The following is a 20,315-nucleotide window of genomic DNA, read 5'->3' as shown; positions in this document are numbered from 1 at the left end:
ATTGTGAAAATGGTGGGTGCACTTTCCCATTCTCTGACTCAATTACACCAGGAATGCAGTACCATGCAGGGTTAATGTGATCGCTTTCTTTAATCCTGTCATTTCCTTCTGTAAGCAATGCCAAACCCCTCAAACTGAGAGATGCTCAACCTTGTTAGAAGACTCAAGAGTACTCATAATAAACCATGCTGTGGCTTCTTATCTTGTGACCGCACAGCACTGTCTCTTCCCTCGGCAGCCTCCCAGCCTCACAGAGTTTGGAAGCCCGGGAACTGCATTCACCAGCTTCCCTGGTTAGTGAAGTTGCCCATGTGAGGCCCTTGGGAAGGGTTTGGAATGGAAAAGAGAGGCAGAAGCCATATGAACGTGTCTCTGGGTGTAGCAGGCAAACATGTGGGCACGTGGCAAATATCCTATGGTTTCCTCCAAGTGTTCTCCTGAAAATCATGTCCCTAAATTTTGAAGAAAAATATGATCATTGGCATCTGTCTCCTGGGTCTGCGGCCCTTTGATTTTCTAAAAGCTTACAGTGCACCTGAGATTTCACATGGTTTGCCCTGACCTTCACTTTGTCAGCACTTCATAAAGTTTGAGAGTATTTAACTCCCTGGATTAAATACCATCCTGCTTGAAAAACCTAGAGTGATGTCTGTTTTTTGGACAGAACTCTGACTGATACCTTTTTTTCTTCTTTATATCACTCATCTTAACATGAAAAATGGTTATTTTTAGTGCAATAGTGAGTTTTCAAGACTTTACTTTTTCATATGTTATAGTTTTTTTTACTACTTCCAATGAAAGTGCCAGAGATTAACCATAAGAATAAGATATTTTTGAAATATTATAAAAATCATATTATCAGAACTTATTGATATGCTATTCTTGCTATTACAAAACCAAATGAATTAATAATATACTTGTTTCCTTGGGGTAGATGCAACTTTATAAGTTTTAGACCTGATTTCTTTCCTGTGTAACCTAATAGAAGCAACGCAGGTCAAGAACTGGTCGTCTTGTAACAGGTGAGAAGGAAGAAATTCATGGCTGCTCTGGCGTGAAAGAAATACTTTCCACCTCTTTCCAGGGAACACTATTGTAGTCAGGAAACAGCCACTTAGTTGTTTGATTAAGGCTATAGTAAAAATTGCTAATTAATGTTATATTAATCTTTGTAAGTTTAGGCATAATTTTAATTCATTTCCATTACTTAAGCTGAAAATTGCCATATTATTCTTTAAGCATTTCTTTATTTTTCTCACATTTCCATTAGAAAAATTTCATTATCTTTATTACCATTTCTGATATTTAAGAAGAAAGAGCATGGGTTTATAAGTTCATAAGGATCTTTAAAGCTTCAGACCAGATAAATTGTTTTACCCAACTCAAGCAAGTGCAGTTCATTCTACGTAGAGAAGGATGTGGCCCGTGCATACTTGATGGCACTAGAGAGCAAGTCTTCAGCCTCTGGACTGGCTGCTGCCCAGGCAGACCCAGGGGACTCCTGGCTGAGAAATATTTTGAGCCGCCTCCTTATTTCAGTCTCCTATCTGTGGTAGTACCAGACCTAGTTATAATAACCCTACTTATAATGATCATTCAGCTTTTCTATGAACATAGTAAGAAAAACTTAACAAATTTGGCACAATGGGAATAGGCGAGAGACTGAGATCAGTATTTCATCTCTGGAAGGTGAATCCACGAGAGTCTAGAGAGGGAGCAGTGGAGAAAACACGCTGATCTGCCATGGATGCAACAGCCTTGAAGCCATCACAGTGGTGCTATGAAAAATTTCAGGGTTCGACACTGAGAAAATGAACTGATGATTTTTTGTGACTGGTTTTACGTGTAGTGCTATAACATTTGTAAATCTCTAAAAATTATCTTGAGCTAAATTCAGAAAGAATAGAGAAGAACTGATCACACAAGCACATACACTATGGAGAAATTTCACTATTTCTGTGTGGTCACCTTTTCTACTTCAAAGAAGTCACTATGAAAGTATTGTCATGGTAACATTATTAGAACCAATGAGCCAGTCTTCAGAATGTGTACTATACTAAGTCAAGTGGCCAGAGTGAGATCTCTCTTACTGATAAATGTTATTAGTTTGGGGGTCACTCAAGATTCTAGTGATGAAAAACTTAAGGGAAGCTTGGGGCAAGACCTTTTCTATTTTATTTACTCTGCTATCAACCAAATTACGTATTCCTCACACAGGTTGTTTTAAAGAATAATGCTAACAACCAGGTGTTCATTATCATGGCTAAATAATCTGTAAAGGAATAAAAATATCCCATAGAGAAAGAATAAAAAGGCCACCAAGAAAAAAACTTTGCATTTATGAGATCCATTTTATATGTAGACATTTCATCTTTCAAAATTCACATGTAGGCAATATTTCATCTTTTCATATTATATAATTTCTGTTCTATGGTTGACAAGCCCCAGGCACAATGGTATCAATTTCCATCCCATGTGAAGCTGGTGGGTGGAAGCTGGCCTGACCATGCATGAGCACAGAGACTTGGAATTTACCATATAATTACCTTTCTGGAAGGTTGAGTAGGATAGAGAAAAGACAAGCTAGAGAAAGTTACATAGGTTCTTTGTGAGTTCAACCAAAGATATTGGCTCTCCTAAATGATTAAAGACATTAATTTAATGACTACTACCGTGAAGATTGATAGAATTTCTAAAAACCTACTATCAAAGGATACGGGAAATTTTCTTCCCTTAACTCTGTTTAAATATGACATTTGCCCCCAATAAACCACAAAAACATGCATGCCCACAGTTTCATATATTTATATTTAATTTATCTGTTTTTTGCACATGGGTTTTATCTTTGATTAAAATTCCTATAAAGCTAGGACAACATCTATTATATTAAAATTGAACTATAGCCGGCCCAGCACTCCATAAAGATGAGCATTCAGAAAACATATTTCACAATGACCAAGAATATTAACTTGTGAGATTTATGGTCAGACTTATCATATTAGTCTCCCTTATCTTCAGACCCCAGTTTAATAACCTAACTCAAGCCTTCCTCTTTCTTAGCACCTATTTCAATAAATGTTAAATAAATAGATGAATGGATGAATGAACAGTAGAGTCTACATTTTCGAATCTCATCTTATTCAAGCGCTTCTCCTCAAAGACGACTATTTATGTCTATGTCTAATCTGATGTCTTGAAATAATTTTTGCTCCCATACCCAAGGAGGTAAGAAAGAAGCCCCCTCTCTATCAAAAGATATCTTAGACTTCTCTGAGAGATCTTGTGCTTACTATGCCTAAACTCAGACAATCTCAAGCCATCACGGCAACTCAATTGCATATTTTTAACCAGATTAGCTGATAATAAGTCACAAACCTATGGTGAGATTTTTTTTTCCTTCATAACTTCTAGATCTGAAATATAAAAATACAAAAATTTTATGGTGCGACAACATGAAATTATACTAATACAATATATAATTAGTACCACTAGCCTTTCTTTCAGAAGGATTAACAATAAACTAAGTTGAATGCACCTCTTTTCTATTCTGTATTTAGCTGCCAGATCTACTCGGCTTACTGTGTCTAAAACTCTTACTAGACACTCTTCCACTTTGATTAGATTCTTCCATTCCAGGGGACTGTATTAATTTAGAATATAAGATAGTTGCCACTCTCTGAAAGGTATAGATAAGAGCAAATATATAATTAGCTTCTTTAAACCAGCAAAACATAAATAGGCCATATTTCTAGGGTGACAGAGCAAGTAAAGGATTTCAAAGATGAGTAGGGAAAGCCAAAGTTAGCTACTAAATGATATTTACTCATTAGCAGATGGTATTTACAAATCACTCAAGATATCCCTCTTGCTAAATGTCATGAGATATGCTTTTGTTCTAAAACCTGTCTGAGACAAGGTGATGAAGTCCGGATAAAAGAGTTGCACCAAATCACCACGATTCACCAACACATCCTTAGAAGGTTGAGAATGAGAAAGATAAAGAGAATTAATTCCTGATTTACGTATTCTGCTAATAAAGTGGCAAGGTCTTATGGAACAAACACAACAGCTGCAAATTATGTAATTATGTATCTGTATGCAAATTTGTAGACATCTCATAAATGCTGGAACACTATTTGCAATGCTAATTAAGTGGCTTTTATTGCTGCTGCATAATTCCTACATGTGATTTGGTTCCAGATGTCATTGTAGCTGGTGAAACCTTTATTGTCAGGTTAGCTGAGGTAGCACATTAACACTACTCATAAAAACTCTATTTATAATTAAATTACTTGCAGTGACTCAGTGATTTTTCATCCTCCTCTTGTCCAACTCTGTTACTCATACAGCATGTAGATAGAGTTTCAAATGGAAGCTTGGGCCAAAGGAAATTTCTCTCTATCTACATTCCCACACAAGTGGCTATTCTGTTTAATCTCATCCATATAAAGCAGGTTCAAGTGGCTAATGAGCATAGGAAAGTTCAGTGCATGGACTAAAGCCAATATAGATGTGGCAGATGTCATAAGGTTTCATTTCAGCTTTTACAGCTGTAAAAGAAGAATAATTCCATTTGCTGTAATCTAATATCAGTATTTTAATAGCCTGAAGAATTGCTTATTTTATAATGTTTTGAGAATCATACAGTAGGGAGCTGGTACCATACTTTTAATTCGCAAGTAAGAAAAAAAGGATATTAAGAAAAAAGTGTTTTTTGAGCACTTACAATATGTATAGCATTGCAGGAGCTCCAAGGAAGCATGATACGTGGGCCCTCAAGTAGCTCACAAATAGTTGGGAAGGCAAGATATAAAAGGATTTACAACATATTACAAGACTATGAGACCTCATTCTTTACCTGGAACTAAAACGGATAAATGAAATCAGAGAGAATTCTCATACTATTTTAACCTAATAATTTATTTCCAGGCTTTTCCCCTACCAAAATTTTCATCAGAACCACTAATAATGGAAGAAATATAAACTGGTATTTTCACTGCTCCTTTTTACTTTTTCTAAGGAGAATTAGAGCAATTGTACAACCAGCCTTTGACTTTTTCAGGGCTGACTTTCTTTCAGACAATGACATCTTGGATATATATCATACATTATTGTAAGCAGAAGAAGTACCTTACATAACGAGGTGCTGAGTGGGAATTTTCCGGGTTCCTGGAGATGCAGCTAAGGCCCAAAAATAAAACTAAGACAATAATTAACTCCCTACTCTAAAGGTGAGTGCCTGATACCCCTGGGACCTCCTGGGAGGGTTTACTGTGAGGCAGCAGAACTGGCAGGACGGCCATTAACCACCACCCCGCCATACCCTCCCCGGGCCACAAAAGGTGACTATAGAGGGTGAGTTCATGCATTGTTCTCATAGAGAGAGAGGCATTCTAATTTGTAGTAAGGGAGGAGGGGCTCGAGATTGAGGGAGTGTGCAAGAATGGGAATAAGGAATATCATTCTGTGGCTTGATATCTGCACAGCTGGAGGAGGCACAGATTCAGTGATTGCTGCTCTGAGGTAGAGCTGGATGGGAGAGCCTTTACAAGAGCTGACATCTGAACCTGAAGGTTGGGAGCACATGTGAACCTTAAGATGTGTATTCATCTCGCAGCCAGACAATAAGCCAATGGGATTTGAAGAGGACATGTTAGAACATGCATGAAAGAAAAGGAGGTCACTTCCCATTGGAGTTCCCTGTGGCATTGTGAGGGCCTAGAAAAGATAACTGGCAGTTTCCATGGCTCCCCAAAAAAGCACAAGGATGTTCAGTGAGATGTGACTCTAGTTCTGCCAAGTATACAGGCTCCAAACCCAGGGACAGGGGCATGGGGACATGAACCACTGGTAGTGCCAAAGGAAAACTAGGCTACCCTCTCCTTGGTGAGAATGGGGGCCAAGTTGAAGTTGAACACTGGCCAGAGAAAAACATGAATACCACATATGCAGACATCTCAACATCAACAAAAGCCATCAGCATCAGAAAAAAAGACTAAACCAGAGCTAGAACAAGGTCAGCTCCTCTGCATTGCTATGTACCCATTACGCAAGAATATCTTTTGATTCGATTATTTATCCTCTTTACTGTCCCTGCCCCAACATCAAAGGAGCTAGAACTGGAAAGAAAGGGGTGGAATTGGAAGAATCTCAAAGCCAGACCATAACCAGCCTCCAGCTACATACATTCACACACACACACACACACACACACACATTCACAGAGAGAGAGACAAGATCAAAGCTCTAGTTGCAATAGGGGTGACTTTTAACTTGTGTATGAGTTCGAGATTCATGTTTTAAATTAGCCTGGATTAAATTTCAGTAAGCAAAACTGATCAGAAACCTATATTGTTAAGGGTAGGGGTGATATTTAATATGGTAGGTTGGAAAATATTAATTTTAAAAAATAAGTTTTATTTTATACCCCAATAATATGAGAATCGAGAATACTAGACATCTGAATTTTATACCATCTATGCCTTTCTAAAGCTACTTTATTGCTAACTTTCAAATGCTGTATATTCAAGCAGAGTAGCAATACACCAAGATTAGAAACCAAGAGAAAGCTTTGAAAAGCAAAAGGTCAGTATACTTGTAAAACAAGATTATCGAGGTATGCTCCACATACCATAAAATTCACTCATTTAAAGCTCTCTGCTTTGGTCTGGTTCTGAGGCTGATGGCCTTTGTTCATATTGAGAGCTCTACACAGATGGTAGTCATGTTTTTCTCTGGCCAGTGTTCAACTTCAACTTGGTCATATCTCCCTGAGGAGAGGGGAGTCTAGTTTTCCTTCGGCACCGCTAGCGGTTCATGTACCCGAGTCCCTGACCCTGGGTTTGGAACCTAATTACTTGATAGCACTAGAGAAATATACAATTCAGTGGCTTTTAATATATTCACAGAATTGTACAACCATCACTACACTCACTTTAGAACGTTTTTATCACCCCAACAAGAAACCCATACCCATTAGCTGTCATCCCTACTCTCCCCAATTCCTTACCTTGCACCTATGGCTCTGGACAGCCACTGATCTACTTTCTGTCTCTCTAAATTTCCCCATTCTGGACACTTTATATAAATGAAATCATATAATATGTGGTCTTTGGTGTCTGGTTTCTTTCCCTTAGTATAATGTTTTCAAGGCTCATACATATTGTAGTATATATCAATATTGTATTATTTTATATTGACAAATAATATTCCACTACATGGATATATCACATTTTGTTTACCCATTCATCAGTTTATAGACCTTTGAGTTATTTCCACTTTTTGACTGTTATGAACACTGATGCTATCAATATTTATGGATGAGTCTTTGTGTGGATATATATTATCGTTTCTCTTGGGTATGTACCAAGGAGTAGAATTGCTGGATCATATAGTGACTGTGCTTAACATTTTAAGAAACCGATAAAACTGTTTTTCAAAGTGGCTGCCCCATTTTGCATTCCCATCAGCAATTTAGGAGGATTTCAATTTCTCCATATCCTCATCAACATTTCTTATTGTCTAATTTTTTGGCTATGTCCATCTTACTTGGTATAGAATAATATCTGATTATAATTTTAATTTGCATTTCCCTAATGATTAATGATATTGAGCATCTTTTTATGTGCTTACTTGTGATTTGCATTCCTTCTTATGAAAAACAGCTACTAAATCTTTTGCTCAATTTTTAGTTATTTGTCCAATTTACCTAATTACCAAATTACTAAGGGCCAAATTAACGTCCAATTTACATAGTCTTTCTTTTCTTGCTTGTGCTTTTGGTATCATATCCAAGAAACTACTGCCTAACTCAAAGTCAAAAAAAACGTACTACTGCTTTCCTCTAAGAGTTTCATAGACTTACGTCTTACATTTCAGTCTCTAATTTTTTTTCCTTTTTGTATGGTGTGAGTTAGAGGGTACAATTTTATTCATTTGCGTGAGGATGTCTTGCTGCTCCAGCACCATTTGTTAAAGAGATTACTCTCCCAATTGGAATGTCTTAGAACCTTCATCAAAAATCAGTCCACCACAAATATAAAGAAGGATTTTTGTACTCTCAATTCTATTATATTTAACTGGGTCTTTATGCCAGCACCATACTGTTTTAAATAATATAGATTGTAGTAAGTTTCAAAATCAAGAAAGGTGAGTAATCAAATTTTTTATTCTTTTTAAAGATTTTTTTGGCTATCTGAGTCCCTTGCATTTCCATTTGAATCTGAAGATCAACTTCTTGATCTGCAAAAAAGCCAAATAGGATTTTGATGGGATTTGTGTTGAACCTGTAGATCAATTGGAGGAGTATATTCATCTAAATAATAAGTCTTCCAATCCACGAACTTGGAATGTCTTTCCATTTATTTGGGTCCTCTTTAATTTTTTCAACAATGTTCTGTAGTTTTCAGTGCGCAAGACTTGCACCTCTTTGTTAAATTTATTCCTAAGTATTTTATCCTTTTCAAAGATAATGTAAAAGGAATTGTTTTCATTATTTCATTTTCAGATTGTTCATTGATAGTGTATAAAAATACAACTTATTATATCAATGGTGTATCTTACAACATTGCTGTATTCATATATTAGATCTAATAGCTTTTTAGTGGATTCCTTGGGGTTTTCCATACACAAGATCAAGTCATTTACAAATACAAATGTTTTTACTTCTTCCTTTCCATTTGATGATCTTTCTCTTCTTTCTTTTTTTCTTTCCTTCCTTCCTTCCTTCCTTCCTTTCTTGCCTAATTACCTAATTGCCCTGACTAGAACTTTCAATACAATGTTGAATAGAAGTGGCAAGAGTAGGTATCTTTGTCTTGTCCTGATCTTGGGGTGAAAACATCCAAACTTTCACTATAAGCGTGGTGTTATCTGTGTGTTTTTCATAGATGTGCTTTATCAGATTGAGGAACCTTCCTTTATTCCTAGTTTGTTAAGCATTTTTTATCAGGAAGAGGTTTTGGCTTTTGTCAAAGGTTTTTTCCTGCATCTGTTGAAATAATCACACAGCTTTTGTCATTTATTCTATTAATATGGTGCACTACAATTGATTTTTGAAAGCTAAAGCAAACTAGCATTGCTAGGATCAATTCCCTTTGGTCATGGTATAAAATCCATTTTATATGATGCTGGATTTGGTTTGTGCATATTTTGTTGAACTTTTTGCATCTATATTCAAAAGTTCTGTAGTTTTCTTTTCTCATAATGTTTGTCTAGTTTTAGTAGCAGGGTAATCCTGGTCTCATAGAATAAATTAAGGAGTCTTCCTCCTCTTCTGTTTTTTGGAAGAGTTTGTAAAGATTTGGGTGTTCTTCCTTTTTTAAATCTATGTAGACCTCATTGAAGCCACTTTGGCCTGAGTTTTTCTTCATGATAAGTTTTTAAATTACTTACTAAATTAATTTAATTATTATGTATCTATTTAGATTTTTCATTTCATCTTGAAACCATATGGAAGTAGGCACTTCCTTCTTTTCTCTCCAATATATTCTCTGATTTCTACTTTCCAAAAGGTGTACTACTGCTTAGCTCTAAGCTGGAGAAGATAAAAGATGAGATACTTAAATAAGAAAGAAAATAAGTAATAAAGATATTGGTGGATGATGAAAATTGAACCAATTACCAATTTAAAGCAGACAGAGGATTATCTGGGAGACTGTCATTTGGTATGTGTAGTTAGATCAGCCTTATCTTCCCTGGTTTTTGCCATCTTGCACAAGTAGCAGACAATTTCTTAGTATAAGAAATCAATCCTGGATGAGGACAAAATAACATTGATCTGTGTATACATGGTTTGTGAGAGAGTGTCATTGTGGTTTCCATGATGTTGAGCTCAAAAGATTAAGTTGTCTCCTGAGCATATTAAGTGAACCTTTAATAATTCCATATAGATCTCATCTGTGATTTTATTTAAATTTTTAACTCCATAGATGCTTTAACCCCTTTATGAAGTAAAATTCAATTTGATTTCAACCTTAAAGTATTCACAACTCTTTTAACCCTTAAATACCAATATGTCTTAGATATGGCCTTATGTAATAACTGGAGATAAGAGAAGGGATCACTTATCTATATCCTGAGCTAAATTCTCAAGGCACAACCTTATCTTTAACCACAAGAACCAATAAAAAGGCCACTGAGGCTATATACTAGTAGGCTCAGTAGATTATGAGATTATCCAAGTCTCATGTTCCAATCTCATTTCTACTCAGATTCTCTATTATTGTTTTTGTAACCATTATCTACCTCCTCCCAGTATTTTCAGAATGACGCCTCCTTTGGATGGTTTACCAGCTATTTTGCTTGCTTATTGCTCTAAGACTGCCTTTGAGAGCACCTAATAAGCTCCAGTTTCAGTGGATCTGGTCTGGGAATGACACCACTTGCCACTCCAACCTTTTCCATATACTGTTGCCATACTAACTTTCTTATGGTGGTTTTTAATCTGACACCCATCTGCTCAGAAAGCTTCAATAACTTCTCATTTCTTACTCTACCAACCCAGACCCTCAACAGTTTTCAAAGATTTTGGATTCATGGTCAGACACTACTAATCCAACCTAATTGCTTATTACTCCATAACAAACATCACTCAAAGCAGATAAACTGAGCTTCCGTTATCCTACCCCAACTGACTTTAATGCTATTCTTTATTTATGGCCTTACTTAAAATAGCTTCCTCCTCGTTACTTTATAAATACTGTTTTTGATGTCATTGTTGTTGGCATGGATGTTGTTTTAGAGTTTTATCTACCAGTGATGGATAAATATGGCGACCATAAAATTTATTGTCCAAGCCAGGACACCTTTGAAAGTGAAAGGAATGCTACTAATGATCCACCTGGACAAGATGCAGAAACCAGAATGCTTCAGGCAAATGGGAACTGTTTTAAGCAAACCAAGTCTCACAGTCACCTTGTAAGACAAGTTTTATATAAAATTTTAAGAACAATATTGAACTTCTACAAACTACAAAATTATTGACCAAATTATAACTCTACTTTAGACTCAGATTTAATTACCAAGGAAAGGAAAAGGCAGCAGCAACCTTAAAATCTTAAGGAAATGCAAACTTGATTGTTAAGCTATTTCTCAGTCTTAGATGTTTCCTACTTGGCTCATCATAGTAAGCTACTGTCTTTTAAATAGATAAAGTAAATTCAATGTATCAGCAGTTTCTATTAATTTGGACATGGTTGGTGGTTTTTTTAAATTTTTTGGTAAACTGGCTTAAGAACCTATTAGTGAAAAAGTTGTGCTACTTTGTTCTTGTCTCATAAAATCTAACTGCCCAGAGAAGTTCTTCAAAATTCATCTCAGGAGCCGGCCTGGTTGCATAGTGGTTAAGTTCACATGGTCTGCTTCAACAGCCCAGGGTTCGCCAGTTTGGATCCTGGATGTGGACCTACACACTGCTCAACAAGCCATGCTGTGGAGGCATCCCCCACAGAAGAACTAGAAGCACTTACAACTACGATATACAACTATGTACAGGGGCTTAGGGGAAAGAAAAAAAATGAAACGAAAAAAAAGAGGAAAATTGGCAACAGATGTTAGCTCAGGGCCAATATTCCTCACCAAAAAAGAAGAATTTTCATCTCACAACTAACATGAACTGGTCAAATGTTAATATAAATTTACAAATTCTTAAAATAATTAATCAAAACTAATCCAATCTATTTGGTCTGTTTAAGTTTACAAAACACTGATAGAAACGTCTCCATAATTAGTTTTGAGACATTAGGTATTGTTACTTGAGATAATTTTTTTAAAAGCAATTTGTTTAAGTCACATGGAAGATGCCTATATAGCTCTCTCTTCCCAAGCCACCAGTGCAAGGAATTGAGGAAGAAGAAGACAGGCTTCATATGAGGCACCCGCCAGTGTCCCTGTGAAAGAGGCACACTGAGGGCACAAGTGCTGCCCAGCCAATGACAGCCCAATGAGGAAGACTTCACCTCTTTCAAGCAGAACAGCCAGAAGAACGCCAACTCTAAGAGAGAAAAGATGGCCTCAGTTGTGGTGCCAGTGGACCCTCTAATAAAAACAACACTAATAATAACAGTATTTGACATTTGTGAGCAGTGACTATATATCAGGCAATGCTAATCCTTCAGGGCTTCTTTTCACCTCCCCAAATTAGCATCTGAAATTCTGCTTGATCACTTCAGTACCTGGAGACTACCTTGATCAACAACTGTTTTAATAGTTTCATGGAAATGAGTTACTGAGAACATTGCAGAACACCTGTTGACACAGCTATTTAAACAGTGGGTGTGATGGCATGTCCTTAGGCTTATTAGTCCCTACCCAATAGAGATGCATTTTATAGAAATTATGACTCTGATGTAAAACTAGTTGGAAATGTTTTATAAATAGCCTGGGAGTTCTTTTCCCTGTTAGTGAGACACTGTGCAGCATCTTTATTTCTGTGATGGACTCAGCTCTCACTGGCTTCCATGTTCCAACAGAAAACCAATTTCCCCTGTCGTGGGAGAAATGACCAGGTGGGAAACACTGTTAATTCTGCATGAAGGAATGGGAATTTTTTTAAATGTTCAGCTTTTAAAGTCAGTGCTCTATATCCCTCTGGCACATTGCACAAGTTTTCAGGCATCCCCAGAGAAGAGGCACTTACTTGGAGCCTCTTCATGCAGAGCCATTTTTACTGAATACAGCAGAGCAGAGACACTGTCAGTTCTTTTTGCCAACACGTTGGCTTCCTCACAAAGTAGCGGAGTCACAATCCCACAGGACATGCCTCAAAGAGCAGAGACCTCTCTTCTCAAGGCAGCCAGTCTCTTTCTTTGTACCAAGGTAGGTTTACTGCAATGACACTACATTCCACTAAATTCACACACCACCTGCCTTCTGAACTCAGTGTGTTGCCTTGGAGTTTATAAATCTCGACTCTGGCCCTATCTCTAAATTAAGGTTGGGAGAAATTAGGAAATAGAAAAGGGAACTCAGATAGTAATCATTACAAGAACCTCCTCTAAGGCTTTTTCTAAATTCACACCAATCTAGAAAAGAGCCAAAGCCAAAGCAATCACTATTAGAGTTTACTTGGCATAACTACCTTGGGAACCACGAGATTCTTAGGAACCGATTTGCATATCTGTTCTTGAGCTCTAGAAGAATTGTGGAGTACTGCCAAGTTCTTCAGACCCCTGAGCTTGCACACTATTAGCTGAATGTCATAGGCTCAGCCTTGTAACAATCTAGGGATGTGGCAGCCTGAGGAGCAAGAGAGGAATCCCTGCTGAGGGGATATGGTTCCATCGAGGCAGGGCAAGGGAGCTAGGAGGAAGGAGAGTAAAGAATCAGCCTGTATTCAGCACACTTGGTTCCCTAATGCACCTCAGGGAGCATCATTAGGATTCTTGGAAGACCCACTCACTGCAAGTCAGGGCACTCTGCTAGCACATTGCTGTGACTGCCACCCAGAGGGGTGTTGATGGTACCCCAGGCACTAGCGATCAGGGAGACGCCAGGGACCAGGACCAGAAAATTCATACTTCAGCATACCTCCATGTCTTACAGCACCAGCACTTTCTGGCTTCCTTCTAGCACAAAGAATATAATTTGCATGGGCCTTAGGGTAATAGGCCACACATGACAAGAGACGGTATATCATCAAAACTTGTTCTCGTAAATCCTAAGACGTTCAGATCAGGATCCACCAGCAAACTCTTCCTATGGTTTAAGGACTCCGGTAAATTAACTGCTTTCCTGACTCCAGACCCTCTCCATTCCCTCCTGATGCTAGATCCTGCTCTTCCCAAGGGCCTCTGTCCCTGAAGATGCTTAGAAATGAAAGCCACTGGTTGCCTTTGAGAATAAGGAGATTGACTAGACTCTTTCACTGTCATTCACCTTCCCAGCTTCTGCAAGCTTCGATCAGCCATTCATAACTCAGTGCCTATTCAGCGCCAGGCACTGTGAGAGGAGCAGCTGATACAACAAGGAGCAAGGTGGACATATCGCTGTCTTGGAGTGTATGGTCTAGACGTAGATGTACACAACAAATACACCAACAAAACACTTACACAAGGTGATGAGAGCTATGAAGGAATGAATAGAACTCTGAGATAGGGACAAATATTGGGGCAGAGGATAACAGCTTTACAGGGGGTGGGGGTGGGGTGCTCTCTGAGTAGTTGAGATTTAAGCTGAGATGAGAAAGATGAGTGTGTGTGTGTGTGTGTGTGTGTGTGTGTGATAGGAGTGTGGTGGAATGGAGCATTTCCTACAGGGAAAAGAGTTCAGGTCAGAAAGGAAAACAGTGTGTCTGAACAATACAACTAAAGGAGAGATTGCATAAGTTGAAGCTGAAGAAGTAGGCAGGGACCATATCATTGCAGCCATGAGAGTCTGGGAGAGAAATTTGTTTTACACTCTATGTATTAAAGAAAACCATTGTAGGGTTTTAATCAGGAAGAAACAGGATTAGGATAAATATTTGCTAATCAAATGAATGAATGGATTCATCCCCTCCCAACCCCACAGCTTTAGACAGTCTGTGCCTCCTGTGTCCTATCTCTTCTCCACTCCCTCTTCTCAGTATTACTGTCTTTTCATCACTGCTTTAGGCAGTATGAAAGCCAACCCTTTCTCTCCCTTATAACCCACTTCTGTCTACATTCAGACCTCACTGGGAGAAGAGAGCCACATGCCAACATAAGAGTTACCCTTTGAAAGATGGGGGACACACAGAATTGCTTGCTGACTTTTGCATTTGAAAATAAAGCTATTTTGCAATTTGCTCACGCCCAGCTGCTGGTCTGCTATTATATATGTAAATATTCCATGGGAATACGTATCTACTGGAATGGAAATTCCATAGGACATGCATCTTCCTTTCTTTAGTTCTGTGTGCAAATATGTTACCCAGCTCTGCAAACCCAGCAGAATCTGCCCTTCTGTGCCTGCTCACGTGCATTCTTACAACCTCCAGCAATTTCCTAACACCTCCCTGTGGGAAAGAGCAACAAATCTTATACTAGCAGCTGTTTATATTGGTAAGTAAAATTGAGGACTGCTAATGGCCTTTCTAAGTACCAAGTTTCTCTAGAAAAGCATTGGGGAGGACCAAAAGCAAGGGACTTCAGTGCCTGTATCTTGAGAAAAATACCTTACTTTCCAGCAGGGGAAGGGTTTAAATGTATCCAGAGTATTTGTGGTTTTAAGAAGACTTTTTTTGACCCGTTTGTTGCATAAGATTGGCATGGAAATCTCAATTGATCATAGCCTTTATGCATCTTAAAGCATCAAAGTTCTGACCTTGTCTTTCCATAGCCCAAGAAAAAGCCTTGTGGCTTCTATCCAAAACAGTTCTTCATGCAGCGCATATTCTGCATAGCTAAATAGTTAATGGTCTACTCAAGCGTTGTATAATGTTCTGCATTTGTTTTTCTTCTCTTTATCCTTTTTTTTTTAATCTCCTCTAGGTGATTCAACAGGCATCCTTCTTCAACCAGCTGTGAGAGATTAAGAAATGTTATTTGCATTCATGGGAAGCATTCTCAGGCAAGGAACAATCTGCCTGTTGAATACATTCATGTAAATAGAACAAATGTTTTAAAGCTGAGCAAAATGAGAGCAAGGGGCACATGGGAGAGAAAAACCCACTACCTCTCAGCATGAACCATGCAGGACTTTGATCATAACTTCAAATGAGACTAGATCTTACCACGTGTGACAAGGATATGGATCCAGGATTTCTGCAATTCTGATTAGAGTTCAGGCTGGCACTAACCAGGCTTCCCTTTCTCCTTCAATTCCACCATTCCAGCTGTGGAGGATCCGGCTTTCAAACATGCATCTCAAGGGAGACTGCAGGGTGTAAGGGAAATGCAAGGGAGAAGGAGAAACACTGGCCCTGGAGCCAGAAGACCTGGGTTCTGCTTTCCACTGGGCCAATGATAAACATACTTCTTATTAATATGATTAAACTCAAGGCACAATTTAGAGATAATAAAAGTCACATTCATTGGGTGCCTCATACGTGTCAAGTGTCAAGCAGTATACTATGTATTGTACAAATGTGATCTTAAGCTTTTCCCATAGCTGCAGAAGTCTTTCTAACAAATGAGCAATTTTGGGCTCAACGAGGGTAGATGATTTGCCCACTGTCATTTTGCTAACTACAGGATTTTGATCAACCCATCAAGCTTTTCTGGACCTTAATTGTTTGTTCTCATTTTTTGTTTTTAATCTGAAAAATGTAGGGTTGGAATAGGTGAGCTCTAAGTTTCTTTCTAACGCCACCGATATTTGATTTGAGAAGTTCTCTTCAGCCCTACAAAATGTGGTGTCTCTCTGCAATTTGAGTTCTAACAAACTGGTTCTGCTGCCCAGTTCCCCTGAGTCTCTTTCACTGGACAAGAGAAAAAGAAAAGTCAACAGAGCAGTTGTGATGTAATAGAAATTACTTCAAACTACAACTTCCGGTAGTATAGCATCTGGCGCGGAGTCAGCATTCGGTGTTGGCTCTTCACATCAGGCCACTTGTGCCTTTAGTCAACTTGCTTATGCTTAATTTTCCATCTACTTCCTGATTTCTTCATTTTCTGAAGGTGTAGTTTAGATGACCTCTAGAATAGCTATACACCCTAATATTTTAAATTTAGGAAAATCAAAATGAAAGTTACAACGCGCCAAAATAATGAAAATCAGACCAAGAAAAAAATTTGTTTACTCTGCCTCTCCTCTTCAGTTTGTTCTTTTCTTTGCTTTCTAAGGCAATCTATAAGCCACAAATGGACATCCTTGTTCTCAAAATCTAACATTAAGGGAAATTATAGAAAGGAATATGCAGTTTGGCAAATTTGATCAAGTAGAATTTTTGAATGATCTTTGAAATCTACTGAAAGCTAGTGTACATGTGACATTACAAATGCAGGAAAGATGTTCAGTTCTAAACTTTTAGGAGATTATGTAGCATTCTGATCTGCTTTCCACTCATAAGTAGTTTAGAAGGAAATGGCAGTTCACCAAGGAAAGAAAAATAATAGTAAAGTGTATTGTATCTATATGTACGCAAGTATAAAGTTATGAGAAAACTATTTGAAATATCACCATGGGAAAAAATTAGAAGTTTTTGATTTGTTTTTGTTTTGTTTTGTTTGTTAATGGAAGAACTTACAGGTCACACAGAACTAAATTGTGAAGCAAACCCACAAACTTCCATGTAAGAGCAAAGTTTTATTTTCTTGAAACTGAGAATAACTTATGTCCTCGAAGACTGCAGGTTAATCTTTGATTTGCTGGAAGCTTACCTGACAATTGAAGGGCGACACGTTCTGCAGCTTTGGGTTCAGACTGTGGTTGAATCTTTGTTTGCCAGAGTTCAGGATTGAGTTGGGGTAAAATCAGAGAGTTCATGCTCAGTGACTTGAACGTTCTGCCGTGACCTCCATGTCCTCTGCCCCTCCCTTCCACCACCACGTTCCTTACTGATGAAAGCAATCTGCCTAAATAGTTACCAACTGTTTATACTGTAAAAATACAGCTGAATGATACAAAGAATTCTAGGGTTGTATATATTTCTTAACTGGAAACTAATTTTTAGGTATCCTGCAAGGTTTCAAAATTGTTCCCAGATATTTAAATAAACCCTTAGAATTCCAGTTCAGAAACTTATTTTTTTTTTAATTGGAAATAACTTCAAACTTAAAGAAAAGCTGTAAGAACCTTAACGTCACCTACTCTCTGGGAAACCTATTTCAGAATGAGCTCAATTCAGAGAAAAGCAGAATCAGAAGAGAGGGAAAGATTACTAGTGATATTTTACCCGAAGTCATATTTAAATTCTATCCCTGGACTTATCAGTTACATGAACAAACTCTGTCTTCATTTAAAAAAAAGCAACACTGCAAGAATAAAAATAGTACAAAGAACACCCAAATACCTTTAATAAGATTTGCCTATTGTTAACATTTTACCCTATTTCTTTTATCATTTACTTTCTCTTTGTCTTTGTCTCTAGGCCTGTCTCCATCCCTCTCTCTCTCTTTCTTTCCATATGTGTACATAAACATTTGCAGTTAAGCCATATACATTGTAGCCTTTATATTTCAGTTTATATCTCCTGGAAACAGGAATATTCTCCTACATAATCTCAGTACAATTTTCAACTTGAGTAAATTGACTTGATACTTTCATACATTACTTTTATCTAAACTTCTATCCATTTTCCTATTTTTCAAATTGGTCCAATAGATATCTTTAATAGCAATTTTTCTCCTCGCATGGAGGATCAAGTCTAGGATCAGGAATTGCATTTACTTATTGTGTCTCTTTAGTTTCCTTTAATCTGGAAAATTTTTATAGCCCTTGTGTTTGATGATATTAGCATTTTTTTCAAATGTGATTTTTTTTTTAAGATTGGCACCTGAGCTAACATCTGTTGTCAATTTTTTTTTCTTCTTCTTCTCCTCAAAGTCCCCCAGTACATAGTTGTATATTCTAGTTGTAGGTCCTCCTGGTTGTGTTATGCGGGATGTCACCTCAGCATGGCTTGATGAGTGGTGCCATGTCCACACCCAGGATCCAAACTGGTGAAACCCCAGGCCGCTGAAGTGGAGAGCACGAACTTAATCACTTGGCCTTGGGGCCAGCCCTGATGATATTAGTATTTTTAAAGAATATGGTTCCCAGCTATTTATAAATAAAATGTTCCTTTCTCCAGGATAGCTCATATGTTAGGCCACAAAACAAGACTTAATAAATTTCAGAAGACTGAAATCATATTGAACATCTTTTCCAATCACAATGATATGAAACTAGAAATCAATTAAAAGAAAAAAAACTGAAAAATTCACACATATGTGGAGATTAAACAACATGCTACTGAACAGCCAATGAGTCAATGAAGAAATTTTAAAAAATCAAAACATACTTTGAGACAAATGAAAATGGAAAGACAACATACCAAAACTTATGAGATGCAGCAAAAGTAGTTCGAAGAGTGGTGTTCATAGTGATAAATGTCTACCTCAGGAAACAAGAAAAATCTCAAATAAACCACCTAACTTTACACCTCAACTAGAAAAAGAAGAACAAATAAAGCCCAAAGTTAGTAGAAGGAGAGAAATAACAAAGATGAGAGCAGAATTAAATGAAAGAGAGACTAAAAAAAAATAGAAAAGATCAATGAAACCAAGAGTAGGTTCTTTGAAAAAATACACAAAATTGATAAACCCTTAGCTGGACTCACCAAGAAAGAAAGAAAGAAAGAAAGAAAGAAAGAGGGCTCAAATAAGTAAAATTAAAAATTAAAGAGGATACTCTACAACTGATACCACAGAAAAACAAAGGATCATAAGAGCCTTCTATTAACAATTATACACCAACAAATTGGACAACCTAGAAAAAAATAGATAAATCTCTAGAAACATACAACCTACCAAGGCTGAATCACAAAGATATAGAAAATCTGAAAAGACAAATAATGAATAAGGAGATTGAATTAGAAATCAAAAGCTTCCCTACAATGAAAAGTCCAGTACTAAATGGTTTCACTGGTGAATTTTACCAAACATTTAGAGACGAATTGATGACAATCCTTCTCAAACTCTCTCAAAAATGTGAAGAAGAGTGAACACAACCAAACTCATTTTATGAAGCCAGCATTGCTCTAACACCAAGGCCAGACCGTGACACCACAAGGAAACTATATTCCCTGATGAATATGCAGAAATTCTCAACAAAATATTAGCAAACTGAATTCAGCAGCACATTAAAAGGAAAATACAGGGGCTGGCCCCGTGGCCGAGTGGTTAAGTTCACGCGCTCCGCTGCAGGCGGCCCAGTGTTTCGTCGGTTCGAATCCTGGGTGCGGACATGGCACTGCTTGTCAGACCACGCTGAGGCAGCATCCCACATGCCACAACTAGAGGAACCCACAATGAAGAATACACAACTATGTACCGGGGGGCTTTGGGGAGAAAAAGGAAAAAATAAAATCTTTAAAAAAAAAAAAAAAAATAGATCCTATATTTAAAAAAAAAAAAAGGAAAATACACCATGATCAAGTGGGATTTATCCCTGGGATACAAGGATGGTTCAACATATGAAAATTAATCACTGTAACACATTGCATTAATAGAATGAAAGATAAAAATCATATGATCATCTCTATAGATACAGAAAAAGTGTTTGACAAAAGTTAACATCCTTTCATGATAAAAACTCTCAACAAACTATAGAAGAAATATACTTCAACAAAGTAAAGGCAATATGTGACAAGCACATAGCTAAAATTATACTGAGTGGTGAAAGGTTGAAAGCTTTTCCTCTAACATTAGAAACAA

This window comes from Equus asinus, chromosome 27 (assembly GCF_041296235.1).
Source record: "Equus asinus isolate D_3611 breed Donkey chromosome 27, EquAss-T2T_v2, whole genome shotgun sequence".
Classification (NCBI taxonomy): domain Eukaryota; kingdom Metazoa; phylum Chordata; class Mammalia; order Perissodactyla; family Equidae; genus Equus; species Equus asinus.
This window is presented reverse-complemented; position numbering follows the sequence as displayed.